Here is a 19,941-nt window from a genome sequence, read left to right on the forward strand (position 1 = left end):
GTCTTTTCCTCTCGTTCTAGTTGGGGAAATTCCCTTTCTTTTCTACTTTCACCTTCATTCTCTTTATCACCTTCACGGTTCTGATAAATATCTACTCTCAGTCTGCCATCCAATTCCCTTTTAATCAGAAGATACCTGTCACCTTTATTTCTTGCAGGAATCCGGTCACTTTGGGTTTTCCCTTCTCTGTTTTTACATGTTTTCTAGAATGAAGCAAAGATGATCACTATTTATTGATTGGCACCTTCCTAAGAGTTGATTCTGAGTTTGGGTTTTTTGTTTAGGACATTCTGGAACTCAGCCATCTTAGAATAATTGTTTTAGTTTCTTTGTGTATTAATAAGGGCCCCTTTCTCTCTCTCTCTTGTTCTCTTTTCTCATAACGTCTTGGTGAAAGGGCTTCGTATTTGCTGTTATTCCTTACTTCTTCCACTTCCGCCTTCCTCCTGGGAATCTCTGGCAGGGCCCACGAAGAGTGTAGTGGTTCCCCACTGCCCTTGTTCCAAGCTCCTGTCCAGAGCACGAAATAATTTCTTTGGTCCTATGGAAGACTGGGGTGAAGTCTGCCTTGTTCTTTGCCTAAAACCTGGCTCTTTGAAAAGCCCTAGGAGAGAGAGCCTTCCAATGTAATGGAATTCACGTGGCAGAATTTCTGCTCTAACCTACTGCTTACAGTATTCCGGTTTTCATTGCAGTGTGGGTTTTGAGTACTCTTTGACCAATTTAAGAGCATAGGTGACTGGAGCAAGGGGTGTTTAAGCCTTCCTGTTTCATCTTGGGCTACGCTGTCCCTAGAACAGAGCACAGGGAGTTCAGGCTGCCTCTTGATGTGCTCTGGCATTAGGATTTTATAGCAGCTCTGCACATTCCAACCTTTTTGGCCGGTGCGTGTTGTTTTTAACCCTCATGCTGCTATTTCTGCATTGATACCCTGCAGGTGCTGACATTATCTCCCTTCAGGATCATTTTCATATCTGCACGTTTGTTTTTGTGGTCTTGGTTCCAAGGCATCATGTTTTTGGATTAAACATTTTCTATTTATAAAATGGCTGGTGCGGACAGGCCATCAGACCTATTGTTACCCATGAAGCTTGCGCACTGGGCCCAGTTGGGTGCAGGGCTTGTGACCCAAGGACCCATTTTCCGATCTTTTGCAATAGTTAAGTAGCAGACAGGTAAAGAGCTTATTAGAGAATTGGAACACTGATACCCTTGGGTTTGCCTGGTTTCTGATTTTCTTTTGTTGTCTTTGAGTGGAGCTTCATTAAGTTCAACAAACTGAGCATCTGGTGTGTGCCAGGAAGACAGCTGTCCAGATTAACAAGGGTGTTTGGTTTGCTGCAGAAAGACTATTTTGTTTTTATTTTACATTTTAAAATTTTCAGTGTTTTTAATTTTAAAAATTGTTTTAATAGGTAATGCATTTACATGATGAAAGAAAATATTCGAAAGGCGCAAAAGTGAAGTAGTAAATACATCTCTGTCCACCCCAGACTCCTACCACCTAGTTTTATTCCTTAGAGGCACCAGTGTTACTGATTTCTTCATCCTCCAGAGGTGTTCCAGGCACAGCTGAGATATTTTCTAACATCTTTTAGCAAATCCATTATGATTATCTTTCCCTTTTACACAAATGGTAGCAAACGATACATGCTATTTGGAACCTTGCCTTCTTTCACTTAGTGTTTCTTCACAGTATGGAAAGAGCTTCAGCCTCATTTTTTAGATATTCGATTCTGTTTCTAAGGCTGCTAAGAACCAGTCTTATTTAGGCAACAGCTTCACATGGAGATCTTAAAGCATTTTGTGGATTATTTGGGGGCAAATATTTTTCTTCTCTGTCCTGCAGCTCTGAGCCTGAGAAGAGGCCGCGTGAGGGGGAGGGTCTCCCCTGAAGGTCATCCTATGAAGGGAGAGTGGGGACATTAAAAAATGAGGAGCACTGGCCCTCAGGCTCTTCACCTGCCCTGTGGGCAGAACATGCTGAAATTGCCTGGGAAAGCTTGCTGTGCTTTCTCTGGTCTCCAGGGAAAGCTCCCAGCCTTCCTGATACACCTTTCAGCATCTCTACCACGTCGAATCCTGTCTCCTGCACCCCAGCCCCGGCTCTGTTTGTTCTCGACCTTGGGCATCAGAGAGGAACCCTGCCCTTCATGATGGGACTTCCTGTCTGGAAAGCTTTGTTAAGGGCCCCACCCCTTCCTTTCTCTCACCCCATGAAAAACCAGCTCTCACACCTGTGCCTCTGTGAAGCATTTTTCCCAAACAACATTTGGGAATATGATATTTGTTGCTCTCCTTAGGAGTGTTTCCCATTCTCCATATCACTTGACCAAGGTCTCTGAGCCTCACATGGCCTTGCTAAGCTTTTGCTGATGATTATTCTAAGAAGAGAATTTAGGGGGTCTTCACATTTGAATTTTCTATGGCTGCTCTTATGTTTTGTGTAACCACACTGGTTTAAACATGGTCTCATGGTCTTCTGTGGCTCCCAGTTGTTGCCTGTTGCTTTGTTTCTCACTTTTCTTTAAAATGTGTCTTGGGACTTCCCTGGTGGTCTAGTGGCTAAGACTCTGCGCTCCCAATGCAGGGGGCCCAGGTTCGATCCCTAGTCGGGGAACTAGATCCCACATGCCGCAACTAAAAATGTCAGAAGTACATTTCTTCAGTTTAATATTTTTGAATCAGGATTCAAATAAGGTTCACACACTGTGGTTGGTGGCTCTGCCATTTATGTCTCTTTTAAACTATAAGTCCATTTCCTTTTCTTTCTTTCCCTGCAGTTTTTTGGAGAAATTGGGTAATTTGCCCTGTGGACATATTTATTTATTTATTTTTGAACAGGTAATACACTCACACAGTATAAGAGTCAAAAGCTATGACATAGTAAACAGTAAAAAAACCTCCCCCAAAACAATGAATGTTACTAGTATCTTATATATTCTTTCAGAGGTATTTTATGCATATCCCAGCAAATGTGTGTATATCTCTATCCTATATCTTTCTTTTTTCTATAACTGACCACATATTGTGCTTGTTGTTCTGTTCCTTGCTTTGTTCACTTAACATGGAATGATGCGTTTTAGCAAATCTCCATATGTATTGTTTGGCATCCTATTAACTTTTCTCAAGTATCCAATTATGACATTACTGCTTTTGAAAAATTGAGGGAAGCACAGTATTCCCAGGATGATGTGATTGCACTGGAATCTTTCAACAGACATTTATTGAGCCCTCTCTCTGCTGGGCCTCTGCCATCCAGGCTCTCCCCTGAAGCCTGGACACCCTCTGCCCCACCATTGGCCCATGCTTAGCCCAGAAGTGGTTTTCCATGAATGTTTGCTGAGCTCCCAGCCCCTCACAGCTAGCGCCCTGTGTGGCCTGGAATGTATTCACACCATAGACTATAGCTTCTCAGATTCCATATACCCTGGCTACAATTCCCTTCTCTATTCCGATCAGGTAAATAAAGTGCTCACTCACTCTTGTCAGTGACATTGAAAAATGTGCCCTTCTAAATAGTAAGATGATAGAAAATGCCAAGGAGATTATAGCCAAGGATATTTTTCCCAATTTAGAAAATACAGACCATTTCCCTCCGTCTATCATTAATATCACCCATCAGTCTATTTATTGACTCCCCGTAGAAAGCTGGATGTTACACTGAAATTGCAAGAGAAATCTTGACTTTGCCACCAAAGAGTTTATGAGAGGAATGCAAATTTCTTTAAGGCTCTCTCTGGATGGGAGAGGACTTGCAGAGCATCTGTCAGTGGGGCAAAGGGATCAGGATCCATCCAGCTCTGTGACAGGTGCCTTGTTTCTCTGTATTCCTAGAGCCTTTTCTGGGCCTGGCCCAGGGTGGGTCTCCAGACCTCAGACTCCTCCCTGACATTAATAATAACACACAGAACTGTCATAAGTACCAAATGAGGTAATGTCTAAGGACACACTTTGTAAACAGTAAATTACAGATTGGTTTCCATGTCAACACCAATGCACTTTGTGACTTTTTTTTTTTTTTTTTCTTTTCTTTTGGCTGTGTTGGGTCTTCGTTGCTGCGTGCGGGCTTTCTCTAGTTGTGGCAAGTGGGGGCTACTCTTTGTTGCGGTGCGTGGGCTTCTCATTGCGGTGGCTTCTCTTGTTGCAGAGCACGGGTTCTAGGCGCGTGGGCTTAGTTGCTCCGTCACATGTGGGATCTTCCCAGACCAGGGCTCGAACCCATGTTCCCTGCATTGGCAGGCGGATTCTTAACCACTGCACCACCAGGGAAGCCATCGTGACATGTTTGAGGATTAACTGAGGTCATGTATTTAAATCACAAGCCTGTGATAAACTGTAGAGCTACACAAATAGGAATTTTATTTTCGTCTAGTTCTGCTCCTTCCTTTTGAAAATATGGTGACCTGTTAGTTGGCATTAGCCACAGAGCACTTACTGGTTCCCAGGATGAGGGTCTTTGACCCCTAACCTGTAGTTCACAGACTTAATATTTTCTCTGGGGAGCTGATAGATAAGCTAATGGTCTGGAATGGATACAGGAACTTGAAGTACATCCGTGATCTACTCGTCACCTGCAGAAGATGGTTAAATTGGGGTTGGTAGTGATCGCTCATAGGCAAGTCCAGGACCTGGACTCACCGGGCTTGAAGACACAGACTTTGGTCTCTGCCTTAGGACCCTCTAGCCCTGTTGGATAAAGTGAGCCCCTCTTCTGCTGTGTCTGGTGGACACACCATTGCCAAGTATTGTGTTTGCATTTAAAATTTTCATTTTAATAATAGGACACTCTTTATCATCCCCATTTTAATGGGTAAGGAAACTGAGGTGCAAAGAGGTTAAGAAATTTGCACAAAATCATACAACCAGTAAGTGGTAGAGTTGTGATTCAGGCCAGATCTATCTGTCCCCAAAGCCTGTCACCCTACTGTGAGTGGCCTTACTACCCCGCCATCCGTGTACACCCACAGGAAGCATCTCAATGAGATAGAAATCTTTGTAACAAGACTTGTTCTGACCTATTTACATAAACCTGTTTCAGATACCACAGATATTTAAGGAAGGATTTTTCCATTTTTCTTAGATATTAAAAAGGATCCCTATTTTTTAATTTCCACTAACCTCTCAATCTAGGTTAACCTTAGGATTAACTGTACTCAAATTTATATTTTCTGGATCAGATAAGCTCACATCAGTTGGAAAATGCCATAGACAACTTTGTTGCATTGGATGTTTTGGAGTGAAAAGCACAAATCGTGAGTCTTCTAATGGTATTTCAGTATTTATCTGAATGCCAACAGTCAATGGATAGTTTTCTGCCTACCTTCTCTTTGGGCATTTTTCCTTCCTTCTGCCACATAGAACAGCCTGTTTTTGCTTTGAATTCTCTTTCTTTCTTTATTGGTGAGCAGTTTCTGAAGTAGATTTATAACTCTTTGAAACTTTAGATAAACAGGGGAAAAGGTAAAAAGAAATATGGCATTGGACGTGAGCTTCTCTGAGTGATGAAAAGTGGAAAACTTTCACTTCGGTGGATAATTATTTGCCTGAACTTCAAAATGTTCTTTGAAATATCCAAAAGCTACTGACAGCCCAGGTCACACTGAGCTTCTTCTCTTGACCTACGGTAGTATGGCAGTTACTCATAATGGCCCCTACCTCTCAGCCTAATGTAATAATTTCCTCATGAGAAAATTCTGCTCAAGGGATCAGAATGGTGATGCGTTAGGCCTTTCCCACAGGCTCAGTCAATCAATAAATATTTACAGAGTGCCCACCCATGCTCCACACCCTAAATTTAAACTAGTATACAATTTGACACTGAGGATTGAATTAGCAGAGCGTAGACCGGAATCCCCAACAGAGATCAAAGGGATATGAATCATCATGTGGGAATGAGGCTTGCTGATTTTCTAGTTGTGAAAGAGTATTTGCAAAATGTGAAGTGAGGAAACAGGATGATTTTTAGGGCCTGGAGGGGATGGCCCTCAAATGAAGACTCCTGTATAGATGAGCAGATTGTATGAAAACTACTTAGCTGTCATGGCGGCTTGGGGTGATGTTCACGTGGTGAATGCCAGTGTTTGTCCAACATCCCATGGGTCAGGTTACACACAGCCAAACAAAGCCTTCTCACACTTACCGAGGCACATCAGTCCCCCATTGGGCCAGCACAGTAGGCTCTACCAAGGTGCCACCTTCCCGGCTGATGTCTGGAATTCCCCCTGGAAGTAAAAACCCTGAAGCTTCTTCCACAGTGACTCACTCCCACTGCTCCCAAACCCGTCCCTCTTGCCCTGCCTGCCACTCTCCTGGCTGCCCTGCATCCTCAGGCCTTGGCTGGCCTGTGAGGCTAGCTTGAGGTCTGCACCCACCCCTCCTTTTTCTCTTCTTCTGTTCCATCCCTTCCCATGGTTCTCCAGCTATCTGAGCCCATCTCCTTCTTCTTTCTGCCTCCTTTGTTTGAATTCCTCTAGTATTTATAGTTGGAACTTCAGGATTTCATTCTTAATTATACATGGATTTGCACTGTTTGCTAATTATTTCCTGGATGCCATGTATTATACTTCTTTCATAGTCCCCACAGAGCTTAGAATGAAGCTGGTGTCTTTGGTACCCGTGGGGAGCAGGTTGGAATGTCAGAAGCAGGATGTAGTTTTGCAAATATCTCCCCCAGTGGTATTGACACACTTTTTTGCGGGGGGAGGTCTATCCTCCTCTTTTACAAACGACTGCTTTATCCATGAGGGTGCTCCAACTTATACAGGTAAATCAATTTGGGGGAAATGGGATCACTTCCCCGACGATGGAGAAGCATTTCCTTCCTTTCCAAGGAAATCTTCCTTGATGGCTAGTTCCTTGCCTCCCAGGAAACATGATTGGCATCACATACGCGTGGGGAAAGCCTGGCAGAGGAAGACCTCCTGTACAGTGAGCTCGTGGCTGAGTCTCTGCTCCATACAAGGCTCACCTGCCTTGAGCAGAGGTGGAGATGGACTCAGAGAAAATGCCTGCCTGATACAGGCAAAATTTAGGCAAAAACCAAAGGAGGAAGGCTGCTGGGAAACTAGGAGTAACGGTGGGGACTTGCCCTCAGGCTCTAAAGTAAGCTGAGAAAGCTCGCTTCCAAAGTGGGAGGACAGGGAGAAAGGCCCAGAACAGCAGTGGGATGTTTGCGCTGGATGGACCAGGAGACAAGAACTTTCGAGGGTGTGAACCTACTTCTGTCTCTTTACTTGGAAAAGCTATCTATTTAGTTAAGACCCCAAAATATATCAACCCAGAGGGCTGCCCTTTCCATCTCAGAGCCTTTGAATTTTTATTTTTCTAGATTTTCAGTGTCCTCAGTAGAAGGGTCTGATGAAGTCAAGCTCAAGACTGCCTGGGGACCAATTCCCATGTTCTTCATGTGTTGAAAATTGCCTAGCTGTTTCTTTAAAACTGACATTTTTATAATCTTGAAATATGTAATAAGGCAGTTTTCCTCTAAAAAGCTCAAAGCATTTTGCAAACCTCATCTTGAGCATATGGGTATTTTATAATTATAAAGCGTTTTTTTTTAACCTACAAAATTTCATCAGCTTCTTTCCCTCAATGGTCTGTAAGGTAACCTCCCCTCCCCCGTTTTATAGAAAAAAAGGAAACTTTCACAAAATTTAGGTAGTTCATCCAATGTCACTTGGCACAACCTAAGCTCAAACACAAGTCCTCTGACTCTAAAACCTTTGTCATTTGAACCTGATTAAAAAATGGACAGAGGCCCTGAATAGACATTTTTTCCAAAGAAGACCTACAGATGGCCAACAGGCACATGAAAAGACGCTCAACATTGCTTATCATCAGAGAAATGCAAATCACAATGACAATGAGCTACCACCTCACACCTGTCAGAATGGCTATGATCAAAAAGAGAACACATAACAAATGCTGGAGAAGGTGTGGAGAAAAGGGAGCCCTCGTGCACTGTTGGTGGGAATGTAAATTGGTACAGCCACTATGGAGAACAGTGTGGAGGTTCCTCATTATTATAAAATTATGAATAGAACTACCATGTAATCCAGCAGTTCCATTCCTGGGTATATATCCGAGGAAAACAAAAACACTGATTAGAAAAGATAAATACACCCCTATGTTCATTGCAGCACTATTTACAACTGCCAAGATACGGAAGCAACCTAAGTGCCCACCCAGAGATGAATGGATAAAGAAGATGTAGTATATATATACTATATATAGTATGGAATATTACTCAGCCATAATAAAGAATGAAATCTTGCCATTTGCAACAGCATGGATGGATCCAGGGGGTATTATGCTGAGTGAAATAAGTCAGACAAAGACAAATACTGTATGATTTCACTTATTTGTGGAATCAAAAAATACAAAACATAACAAAAATGAACAAACATAACAAAACAGAAACAGAGTTAGATACAGAGAACAAACATGTGGTTGCTAGAGGGTGGAAAAAATAGGAGAGGGAGATTAAATAAGAGTACAAACTTCCAGTTGCAAAATAAATGAGTCACCAGTATGAAATGTACAACGTGGGGAATATAGTCAATAACTATGTAATATCCTTGTATGGTGACATAGTGTAACTAGACTTATGGTGATCATTTTGAAAAGTATAGAAATATTGAATCACTGTGTTGTGTAACAGGAACTAACATAGTGTTGTAGGTCAATTTTACTTCAAAAACGAATGAACAAACAAACTTAGAAAAAGAGATCAGATTTGTAGTTACCAGAGGCAGGGGGTGGGAGGAGGGGAAATTGGATGAAGGTGGGCAAAAGGTACAAACTTCGTTATAGGATAAAAAAGTACTAGGGATGTAATGTACAACATGATAAATATAATGAACACTGCTGTCTGTTATTTATGAAAGGTGTTAAGAGAGTAAATCCTGAGTTCTCATCACAAGGAAAAAGATTTTTTTTTCTATTTCTTTAATTTTGTATCTATATGAGGTGATGGATGTTCACTAAACTTATGTGATAATCATTTCATGATGTAAATCAAATCATTAGGCTGTACACCTTAAACTTATACAGTGCTGTATGTCAAATACATCTCAATAAAACTGGAAGAAAAAAATATAATCTTTGTCATTTGGTTATAGCACACAGGCCCTTAGGGTAAGTTTCAAAATCCCCAGAGAGGGCAAGTGATATGCCCAGAGCTACACAGCACAGCATACTCAGAGGGGAGAATAATTCCAGATACCATTGGAAGCAAGTTGTATGGAAACACAAATGGGATTCCGTCCCTCTTCTGACATCCAGAATCCAGCCTGTCTGGGTCCTTCCACTTGGGTTGTGACCTAGAAGTTGGGGACGAGGCTCTGTCTAGCTCTCAGAATCGGCAGGACTGATGGCAGAGGCTGGGTAGGGGCTCCCTGGAGGCCCAGTAGTGGGGCTGGCTTGTTCGGCCCCAGAAGGGTGACTATCTCGCATTAATATCCTGTCCTTCATTTTTAGCCTGAGGGTGTGAGTGTGAATCAGTCCTTCATATGTATCTGTATTTAGCTGGTCGAGTTCGTCTTCTAGGACTTGGGCACTGGTCACGGTGGAATCCATGTGACCTTTAACCTTGCCGCTCCAAGCTAGCGGGAGATCCTGTTTCTAGTCACAGTGCCCGAGGTATATAAAACAGAAGTAAATAAGGCATGCCTCAAAATGCCATGCGCGCTGCATACCCTTGCCCCTAGAACCTTCTCTCAGTCTCGGAAGGACAGGAAGCCCAGAACCTTTCCTGCTTTCTAGACCGAGCCCTGAGGGGAGCTACTGTTCTCACTACTGGCAAAATTCATCATCAGAGAGCCCAGAACTGAGAGAGGCCGGGGGTGGAGGAGCTCAGCCCTGCCCCTGGCCTTGCGAGTGGTCAGGAGCGTCTCTCCCTAGGGGAGGGGCGAGGGGCTTGACCTGTGGGTCGGGTCTCCTCACAGATCTACTTCTTGCTGCCTGTGCAGTGAAAGGCAAGTGTCGGGATTATAAAGGGCTGCCCTTGGTAGTGCTCCCATTACAGCTTCCAACGGCACTGTCCGCCGTTCTGGCTCTGGGGCCCTTGGGACACCCCAGAATGCTCAGGAATGGGGACTCCTGATTATTTTTATTTTCTCATTAACCGAAGGTAGCTGTAAGTGCTTTGTGTTGCAGCTCTGGGTGAAACTTTCTTCTCTGTTTTAGTGAGTTCCATGGGGTCAATGATTTTTAGCCAAGGGCCGTGCCTCCCACCCCATCCCCAGTTTCCTCCTTCTGGAAGCTTGTTTGCTGGTGAGATTCCAGCACATGCCCCAGAAGTTTCTTCTGTGGAATAAATCTGGAGATGGTCTTCTCTTCAGCTGTATCTATCTCTTAAAAATTCCAGTAAACTGGGCACTTGGGTTTGTTGAGTTCGGGCAAACTGAGATTTTCTTTTGATATTACAGATTTTAATTGCAGTATATGGTTTTTTAAATTTATTTATTCATTTTTGGCTACATTGGGTCTTTGTTGCTGCACGTGGGCTTTCTGTAGTTGCAGCAAGCGAGGGCTACTCTTTGCTGCGGTGCTCAGGCTTCTCATTGCACGGGCTCTAGGCGTGCGGGCTTCAGTAGTTTTGGCTCGCAGGCTCAGTAGTTGTGGCTCGCGGGCTCTAGAGCACAGGCTCAGTAGTTGTGGCGCACGAGCTTAGTTGCTCCGCGGCATGTGGGATCTTCCCGGACCAGGGCTCAAACCCATGTCCCCTGCATTGCCGGGCGGATTCTTAACCACTGCGCCACCAGGGAAGCCCTAATTGCAGTATATGTTTTTTAATACAATGTTAGAATTACAAATCTCTCCATTAAAATGCCTGTACTATTAGAAAATTCTCTGATCTCCATAGAGGAAACACTTGGCTTAGGATTTTTGGTTTGTTCTCAGGTGTGCATTGAATGGTTTCTTGATGGTAGAGAAAGCAATTTTGCTTGTGATTTTACTAAGTGCTTTTACCCATTGTCCTCCACTTGAAAGTACTACTCTTTGAGCAAGACTATTTGCTAATGAGAGAGGCTAGCTCCCTTTCAGTAATTTAGTAAATGCATGTAAAAGTGCCCAATTAAATGTGCATGCTTAACTGGTGACTCAGTCTCCAGCTATTTTTAGTTTAGTGACTTTGTTTTGTGAAAGTTGTGGGTTAGTAGCCATTCCTGATATTTAAACACGAGGTTCACATTTTCTCTCATAGGGTAACTTTCCTCTTACTAGAAACTTGTAGGACATTTTCTGAAATTTCAGCAGGATGAATGTGTGGCCTTATGACTTTGTAGAAGAATATGGTTAAATAAAACTATTATCACATGAGTGAGTTTGCACAAAAAGGCAATTTCAAGCTCTTAATTTTGAATGCAACTGAGAGTGAGGTTAACCTAAATATATTTAATTATCTGTAAATTCTCTTCTCTTTACCAAATTGTGTGTGACTTAGGACATTCCCTTCACCTCATAGGACCTGATTTGTAAGGGACGTGGGACTAGATCTTGCTTTCAGTCTCCCTGCCACCACCCACATCCCAGTGTCATAACCTGATCCCAGGCCCCCAGGGCTGCTCCCTGGTTTGATCTCCTGAAGGAAAGGGTCTGGGTACTTGATGCTTAATGTTCAAAAATTAATTAATCAATCAATCAGTGTCTCTTGGCATCTCTGGAAAACAGGGTTTTGGCCCTGTCGTTGCCAGGGCTCTCCATCATTTGGGGCTTGAGGTAGTGGCGGCGGTTAGAGGGGGAATTTCAAAACCCAGTTACCCTGAAGACTCAGCCAACAGGACCGTCCCTGGGAGAAGGACACGCAGGACTGGTACAGCCGGGCTGTGCTGAGAGGCGGTGCTGTGAGCTGCTGGCGGAGGCGCTCACCCAGGGAATCGAAATCTCACTGTGAGGTCAGAGTGGGGCCCAAAGCGGCCCAGGTTATCAAGGGTACGCAGGTCTGGGTAGACTAGGACATACCTCGGAACCTTCTGACCGTGCCTCTGACTCTGTCCCAGCCCCGTGGCAGTGAGCACTTAACAAGTGCAGAGAAACAGCTCATAGGGGGTGGCCGGGCTTTGTCCTAGCAGTCAGCTCTGGGCTTGTTTCTCCCCTTCTGTGAAGTGACTTTTTTCTGTGTGTGCAATAGCCCTGATTTCTTTAGTTAAATGGCAGATAAAGGGGGGGAGAAACTGGCCCTTTTCCTCCCTGCTTTCTCCCCAAAGGTGTCATGTTGCCTACATTTCGGGTTGATTACTTCTATCTAAGTTGCCACCAAAAAGGCTGACAGATTGGGATGATGTGAGGTTTTTGTCTACTACACTACTCATAGGGCCTTCTTGAGGAAGGAAGCCTGCCTGAGGCTTACTATGCTGGCGCAGGGTTTTATTTCAGGGCATTGAAGAGGTTTGCTAGGAGAGCCGGGCCAGACACGAGTGGTTTTACCTGCAGGAAGGAGGTGCAGATGAAGGAACGGTCTCTCTGCGGGAAAGGAGGGGTCCCTTGGCGGGAGAGAGGGTGTGTGTATCGGAAGGAGGGGGTCCAGGCTGTGCACCGCCAGACCCCGTTCAGCACAGAAACAAGAACACACCTTGGAACTGTTAATGGACCTTGGTGATGAACACTCACTATCCAACAATTTATTAAGTCTAACATGGTTCCGCGTTAGAAGAATCAAGAGTGTGTCCTGGGATTAATTTTAAACTTGTTGGAGGAGGCCCAAGCAGTGGATCCACTAGTTATTTCATTGCTGATGAGGCCTCTGTGTCAGCTGGGAAAGAGTGTCTTTTGCGGTAATTTCTGTCAGATTAGCGTTTACTTAGGCAAAATGGAGGAGAGTTTAATGGTGGGGATGGGATGGCTAATGTTTGGGGGACACTTACTGTATGTCAAGGATTGTTTTAAAATACTTTCTGTGTATTAATACCTTCAGTTTGCAAAGGAGGCCCAGAGGAGGTAAGAAGTTTGCCCAAAGACAAACACCGGAACTGGCGGGGCCAGGATTTGACACTGGGTTACCTCACTCCAGGGCCTGAACCTAAACATAATCCTCTCCAACCTGATTGGAATTGGAAGAGAGAAATCCTTTAGGAGTTTGGTTTGGTTTTCCTTGAGGAGTATTTGCAATGGGACCCACATATGTATTGAAGTTTACTTGTCAGGTCCTTTGGGTGGCAAGGGAAAGAGGGCCCTCCCCTCCCAGCCCGTGATGTCTCCGTCTCTGGGCTCCCTCACTTTCCTATAACAGGAGAGGAAAGGATGGTCCTGACAGCTGAATCACAGAGGCAAAGAGGCCAAGCTAGTAAACATTTGTGCACAGAATACAATTTGCCTTGTGTTAACAAGTAGCCTGGGAGTATCGTGTTGTTAGCTGATTATTGGTATGTATTGGTTGGAGTTTGTCTGGATAACTTCCAAAAGAATGTGGCAGAGGGTCTCTTCAGCCTCTGAAGAACAGGGGTATGGAACAGATGAGTCACGAGAGGTCATTTGGGCTTATTCTGTGAGAGTTCTGGAGGCTAGACGTCTAAAATCAGGGGTCGGCAAGGTTCTGAGTGTCAGCCAGGTTCTTGAGGGCTCTGAGGGAAATCTGTTCCCTGCCTCTCTTCTAGCTTCTGGTGGTTGCTGGCAATCCTTGGTGTTCTTGGTTCAGAGATGCATCACCCCAGTCTCTACTGCCATCTTCATATGGTCTCTCCTCTGTGTTCCGTGTCCAAATTTCTCTTTTCTTACAAGGACACCAGTCATGGGGTTAAGGGCCACTCTAACCAGTATGACCCCATCTTAACTTGATTATATCTGCAAAGACCCTATATCCAAACAAGGTCACATTCACAGGTCCCTGGTGAACGTGGATTTTGGGGGAACAATATTCACCCCATTATACCAGGTAATGAGTCTTCTGTGTTTGAGGTCTCTGCTTGTTTTTTTCTTCACTGTAAGTTTTAGATTTTCAGTGAACATTAATATTCCTAGGCTGAGATCATCACTCACCCATGGAGGTGGAATGAATATGATGGAATTATTGGCATAAATGGCACAGCTGAAAATATAGAACTGTTTAACTTATTTGAAGGAAGAACAAAGGCCCTGAGCGTTGTTAGTTCTTATGAGTTTTACTGTTTAATGGTCCATGAAGTAGGCTGGAAAACAGGGCTATCTTCTGTTACAGAGCACAGAGAGTGTTTCCTGTGCTCTTTAGCCAAGGACTGCAATTCTATCCCTAGAATCTCAGAAATTTTGAGCTGAGAGAGACCTTTGGCATCATCGACTTCTAATCTAATCCTCTCATTTTACAAATGAGTTCTTTAGGGCCCAGAAAGGTTAAGGGACTTGTTCAAGGTCACCAGCTGAGAAGGGGCAGAGCAGGCACGAGGACCCAGGTCTCAGAACCCCCAGACTGGGCGTCTCTTGCTGAATCTGTGCCTCCATCTTAAAATAACGCCCTTAGTCATGGGGGAACAGCAAGAAGCCCAGGCCCTCGCACTGGCGGAGATGCCAGTGGAGCCTGTCTTAGAGACTGAGGGCTATACCGGAAGTTCCTTTACTGCTGGGCTTTTGACAGCACCTTGGATTTCTTCGTTAATGTTGAGAAGACAAATGAAATTTTAACTATCATTTACAGCACCTAAATCTCACTTATAAGAAGACTGCGGTGGGAGCAGGGAAGTGTGGGGCTTAGGGTGGAGGAAGTGCTGATCAGGTGCGTGTGAGGTGTGGGTGGGGAGATGTCTCCTTTGCATCTTCCGCATACCCAGCCCTAAGCTGCCTGAAGTGCACTTTAACTGGATTTCACCTGCCCAGAGAGGGAGAAGGGGCACACAAAATAGTGCAATAGAAGCTAAGTTTGTTATGTCTGGAACAAGTGCAGAATATTAATTTTTAGTGGCAGGTCAAACTTAGAAAGAAAGAAGACCCTAAAATAAAATGCAGCAAGGTAAGTTAAAATGAATATCAAGAGTTTTATTCTACAATTGCCAGTTAATTCCTTGTTTAATGTATATCGTGCACACGCACGCACACACACCACAAAATCTCTCTCACACAGACTGCTCCATAAGTCCTTTCCCCACTTATTTTTTTCCTGGGCTACTTATTCTTGTCCCCAGGTTTCTAAAGTATATGTAGCCCTAACATAAACTTCTTTTCTCCCCAGTTAAAATGAGAATTCGACTTAACTGTGGTTCTGCACAATGCTTAGTACAGTGCCAGGCACACAGTAGGTCATCAGGTCCTTAAGCCCACTGAAGTTCAAGGAAGGTGGCCCTAGCAACATGCAGTAGAACCGCCCTGCTCCTCAGGACTTCAGCTCAAGGTTCTGTATCTGGACCGTAATAATTAGAAACCTCTCATAGGATTGCCTTCACCAAATCGAATTCAATTTTAAACCCTTGGCATTTTTCAAGCGTTGAGGAAATTAATTCTCTACTGCATTTGCTATTAAAAAAAGTTGTAGGAGGACATTGCCTATCACATCACTCAAGGTCCCCTTATGTAAAGTCCCGCAGAATTTTTTTTTATAAATCTGTGCCAGAAGAACCCTGTTTTCTTTGAGTATCTGTCGTGCTCTCTGGAGGTAAGAAGAGTGTACTACGGATTAGCTCTGCATTTTGGAGAAACCATAGGTCTGACTAGGTTTCCCTTTTCCCCCTGGCAGTCAGAAAGCTCAGACACATTCTAGGCTTAGTCGTATGCTTAGTTGTATATCTTTTATATATATAAATTTATCTAATTTATTTATTTTCGGTTGCATTGGGTCTTCATTGCTGTGCAGGCTTTCTCTAGTTGTGGCGAGCGGGGGCTACTCTTCCTTGTGGTGCGGTGGCTTCTCTTGTTGCGGAGCAGCGGCTCTAGGCACGCGGGCTCAGTAGTTGTGGTGCACGAGCTTAGTTGCTCCACGGCATGTGGGGTCTTCCCAGACCAGGGCTCGAACCCGTGTCCCCTGCATTGGCAGGCAGATTCTTAACCATTGCACCACCAGGGAAGTCCCTAGTTGTATATTTTGACCTAGGTATTTTCCTTGTTCACAGAGTCTCTTAATTTCTTTTTAGATTTTGTTAGTTGCTATTTTAAAGCTTTTTTTTTTGTAATAAAAAAAAATTTGTAGTCATTATGAATTTTGGAAAAGAAAAAGAAAAATTGCCTGTGCTCTAATAATAACCCAACCAGTGTAGCATCCATAAAGATTTGGGGAGATAGTACTTCCTCCTGTGTCATTAGAAATTACAGACTAAAAGAGTCTAGAAATAACAGTGGTTTAAACATGCAAGGGTTTATTCTCTTACATAAGAGAACTCCTGAGGTAGGCAGTCTGGGTCTGACCTGGTGGCTCCATGGAATCATCAGGGACCCCAGGTCTCTGTCTTTCTCCTCTGCTGTCCTCTCCATGTGGCTCCTAGAGTGACCTCAAGGTCACTTCACAGCCCAAGATAGCTGTCGGAGTTGCAGCCCTGTCGTCTGCATTCCAAGGAGGCAGGGAGGGAAAAAGGCAGAAGAAGAGTTAACTCCCTTCCTTTTAAGGAGTCTCCCCAGAAAGCAGAGCAGCCCTGCCAGAACTGGCCAGCACTTAGTCACGCGGACTCGCCTACCTGCCATGGAGCCTGGGATCTGTAGTTAGTTTTTTCTAGCTAGGCGCATTTTCCAGGTTTCTGTTCAAAGAAAGGAGGAGAGACTTCTTACCGGGAAGCAATCAGCAGTCAGCCACATTTCTGAATCTTTCTCTGTGTAAGTCTATTCAGCATTCTTTTTTTTGTGTGTGGGGCATGTGGGGTCTTAGTTCCCCAACCAGGGATTGAACCCGTGCCCCGTGCAGTGGAAACACGGACTCTTAACCCCTGGACCCCCAGGGAAGTCCACTATTCAGTGTTCTCTTGAGGCTATCTCCAATAGTTTGTGGAAAAGAGTGAAGGTGTAAATAAACATCAGTGTAAATATCAATAAATAAAACATACTACCTCTTGTTATTTGCTACTCTGCCTTCCCATAATTGTTTTCTATTAATTTATCATTTATACATATACTGATAGTGTATGTTTTGAATATTCAATCAATGTAGACTTATCCAGGTCTAGTAAGGACCTTAGATTTCTGCAAGGGTTGCACATTCAGATGCCTTCAGGGACCATTCAGGTACCAGCAATGATTAAGTAGGCCAGAGGTCATTGTTGAGGACCATGATAGGGAGTGGTGGGAACGGTGGCAACCAGGAGGGAGCATGGCCTGTCTAGAGGGGCAGCCCCGCCCAGCTCCGTTCATTGCTGCCATGTGAGAATGCTGGATCAGTGTTGCCAAATCTTCGGATTTTTTTCTCAAGAGAAACCAGAGATCCAGATTTTTATCTGAAATCTCCTGGTGTTTATAACTTAGCAGCTAATGAATTCAGTTTTGTTAAATGCCAGTCAAATGCACTGCCATCCCATGGGTTGCCAGTCTAAGGTCTCTGATCTGGCACATCCCTCGTTTTTTAGTTGGCAGCCGAGCCCTGGAAAGGTCACGTAGCTTGTGTTGTGGCCGGAGACATTGCTCTTTAGTCCCCTCCCCAAAAAAGCCTGGTCCTCTGTGGCTAATTTGTCTCAGAATGTGCAGAAATAATAAAAATTTGAAGTTGAACAAGGCTACTCTGAAGGTTAATTGAATCTCCCCTTCAACTGGCTTTCATTTTCTTTTTAAATCATTTTGGTGTGATCGAATCAGAGAAAATTGGGCTTGAATACCAGCTCTACTATTTTATAGCCGCATGAACTTGAGCAAGCTTTTGGTGTCTCATTTGTGTTTTCAGGTACTATCCACTTTCTTTCTTGTTTCTCTCTTTCTTTACTTTTCCTGCTTTCACACAACGTAGTGGTTAAAAGCACGCTCTTTGGAGCCTGGTATGAATCTTGGTTTCTCTGCCTACTAGCTGTGTGACCTTGAGCAAGTTACTCAAGTTTTCTATGCCTCAGTTTCGTCATCTGTAAAATGGGGATAATAATAGTACCTACCTCAGAGGTACAATTAATAGCGTTAGGATGGGTAAAGTATGAAGAGCAGAGCTTGGCACATAGATAGTGCTATATAAACACTGGCTGTCCCTCCCCCACCCCTTTCTCTCTTGTGTTTCCTCTGCTGCTTTCGAAGCCACAGATCTTTAGCCCAGTGGTCCTGACTCTGGTTCCCCATCTCACGGTGAGCACTTTTAGCTCCGGATGGCCCTGAGTAGCCAGCCTCCAGCCCCCAGTATGGACCAGATCTGGCAGGTGTTACGGCTCCCCACTCATTACTTTCAGTTCTGTTCTGTTTCTGGAACTGTGTTTTTGAGCCCATCTGTGCCCTTTTACTTTTCTCAGCTCATATTTTTTCCTGTCGTTGCTGTATATTTGGGAGAGATGGAACAAGTCAACTGCCTGCTGTCTTGACCTAAACCTGACTAAGTTATTTCATTGGTCACACAGAGATGGTACCTGTCAGGTGTTTCTGAAGATTATGTTACAAGATAAAGGACAAAAGCAGTGTGAGTTTGCGTTAGCCAGAGTTTTGAACGCAGCAGATAACTTGTCCTGGAAACCACAGAGAGCCCGTCAGTCTGTGGATTCACAGAGGCTTCACCAGCAGGTCTGTCCAAACAGCCAAGAGTGCGTCACATGTGTTAATTAAAGAAATTGTCTTTTTCCCTAAAGTCTTTAAATGCAGAAAAACTTAGACTATGCTTATATTTCAATTAAATTGCTTCTTTCTCAGCCTTTAAAACATCACCATCCAATCTTTTCAGCTTTTAGGTTAAATCGAATGAGATCTGACCTGACCGGCCCAGCTGTACAGCTTTTCAAGAACAGTTCATATTCGCAGTAGAGAGGAACTGGTGACGTAGGTACGTATTGGCGAGACTCTTATTTTTGCTTCTTCTCCCCACCTTCCCTGACATTAGTAAGTAGTGAGTGGGAGTGGGGACAGAGGGACTTCTTGTACGTTTTTAATTCAATAAGTCTACTCTAGACCAGCCAGGAAACTGGTCAAGCCATCCAATGCATTCCTCTCCTCTCTTTGCAACCAAGGGGACAAGAAGGATGTCTGTTTCAGTTCCATATCACCAGCATCATGTCAGAGAAACTGGAATTCCTGCTAGGTTTTGGTTTTGGCCCTCCACTAACTACACTTAAAAATCCCTATTAAAATTAACACAACATTGTAAATCAACTATACTTCAATAAAATAATTTTTTTTTAAAATCCCTATTAACAAGCTGTGTCTTCTTGGTTGTTTGTTTCTCGTCGGTTTGACTGGCATAGGTGGCAGGGCTTTGGAGAGATGAAGGACAGGCGCCACAGGTGGAACCCCTGGAGCATCTTTGAGTGCGGTGCTGTGTACTTTTTAGGTCACAGGCCCCTTGAAGAATCTGATTAAATCTGCAGACCCTCTTCCCAGAAAACTTACAGACACACACACTTTCATGTATAATTTCAGGGAGTTCCTGGACCTTAGAATTCCATAGGGGACCTACAGATCCCAAGTTAAAAGAATCCTTGTTTTAAGGGTTTGGGGAACAGCCTTTGGGGAACATGGCCCTAGGAGTGAGGTGACATGTCCCCAGAAGTTAAGTTTTAAGGAAAGTGTCAGCTCATAAAAGGTCAAAGGTTGATGCAGCTGAAAAGTATATTCTGAGGTCCAGCCTTGATTCTAAATCATGCCAGATAAATTTTAAAAAATTATTTTCTTGCCCTGATGGTGAGTTAAGGAGCTGGGATCTTTTTTGTTTTTTAATTGGGGTATAGTTGATTTACAATGTTATGTTAGTTTCAGGTTTACAGCAAAGTGATTCAGTTATTCATATACATATATTCATTCTTTTTTAGATTCTTTTCTTATATAGGTTATCACAGAATACTGACTAGAGCTCCCTGTGCTGTACAGGAGGTCCTTGCTGGTTATCTGTGTTATATATAATGGTGTGTGTGTGTTCATCCTAAGCTTTTGATTTAT

The 19,941-nt window shown here is 43.8% G+C and overlaps 1 protein-coding gene across 1 annotated transcript in view; it reads left to right on the forward strand.

The window, feature by feature from the left end:
* Positions 1 to 19,941, forward strand: part of ABHD2 (abhydrolase domain containing 2, acylglycerol lipase) — a 104,367-nt gene that overhangs the window by 2,680 nt on the left and 81,746 nt on the right. The window contains exon 2 of the mRNA XM_068557472.1: positions 18,734 to 18,832. The gene's annotated coding sequence lies outside the window, so the exon portion shown is untranslated. The remainder of the gene's footprint in view (positions 1 to 18,733; positions 18,833 to 19,941) is intronic.

This window comes from Eschrichtius robustus, chromosome 1 (genome assembly GCF_028021215.1).
Source record: "Eschrichtius robustus isolate mEscRob2 chromosome 1, mEscRob2.pri, whole genome shotgun sequence".
NCBI lineage: Eukaryota > Metazoa > Chordata > Mammalia > Artiodactyla > Eschrichtiidae > Eschrichtius > Eschrichtius robustus.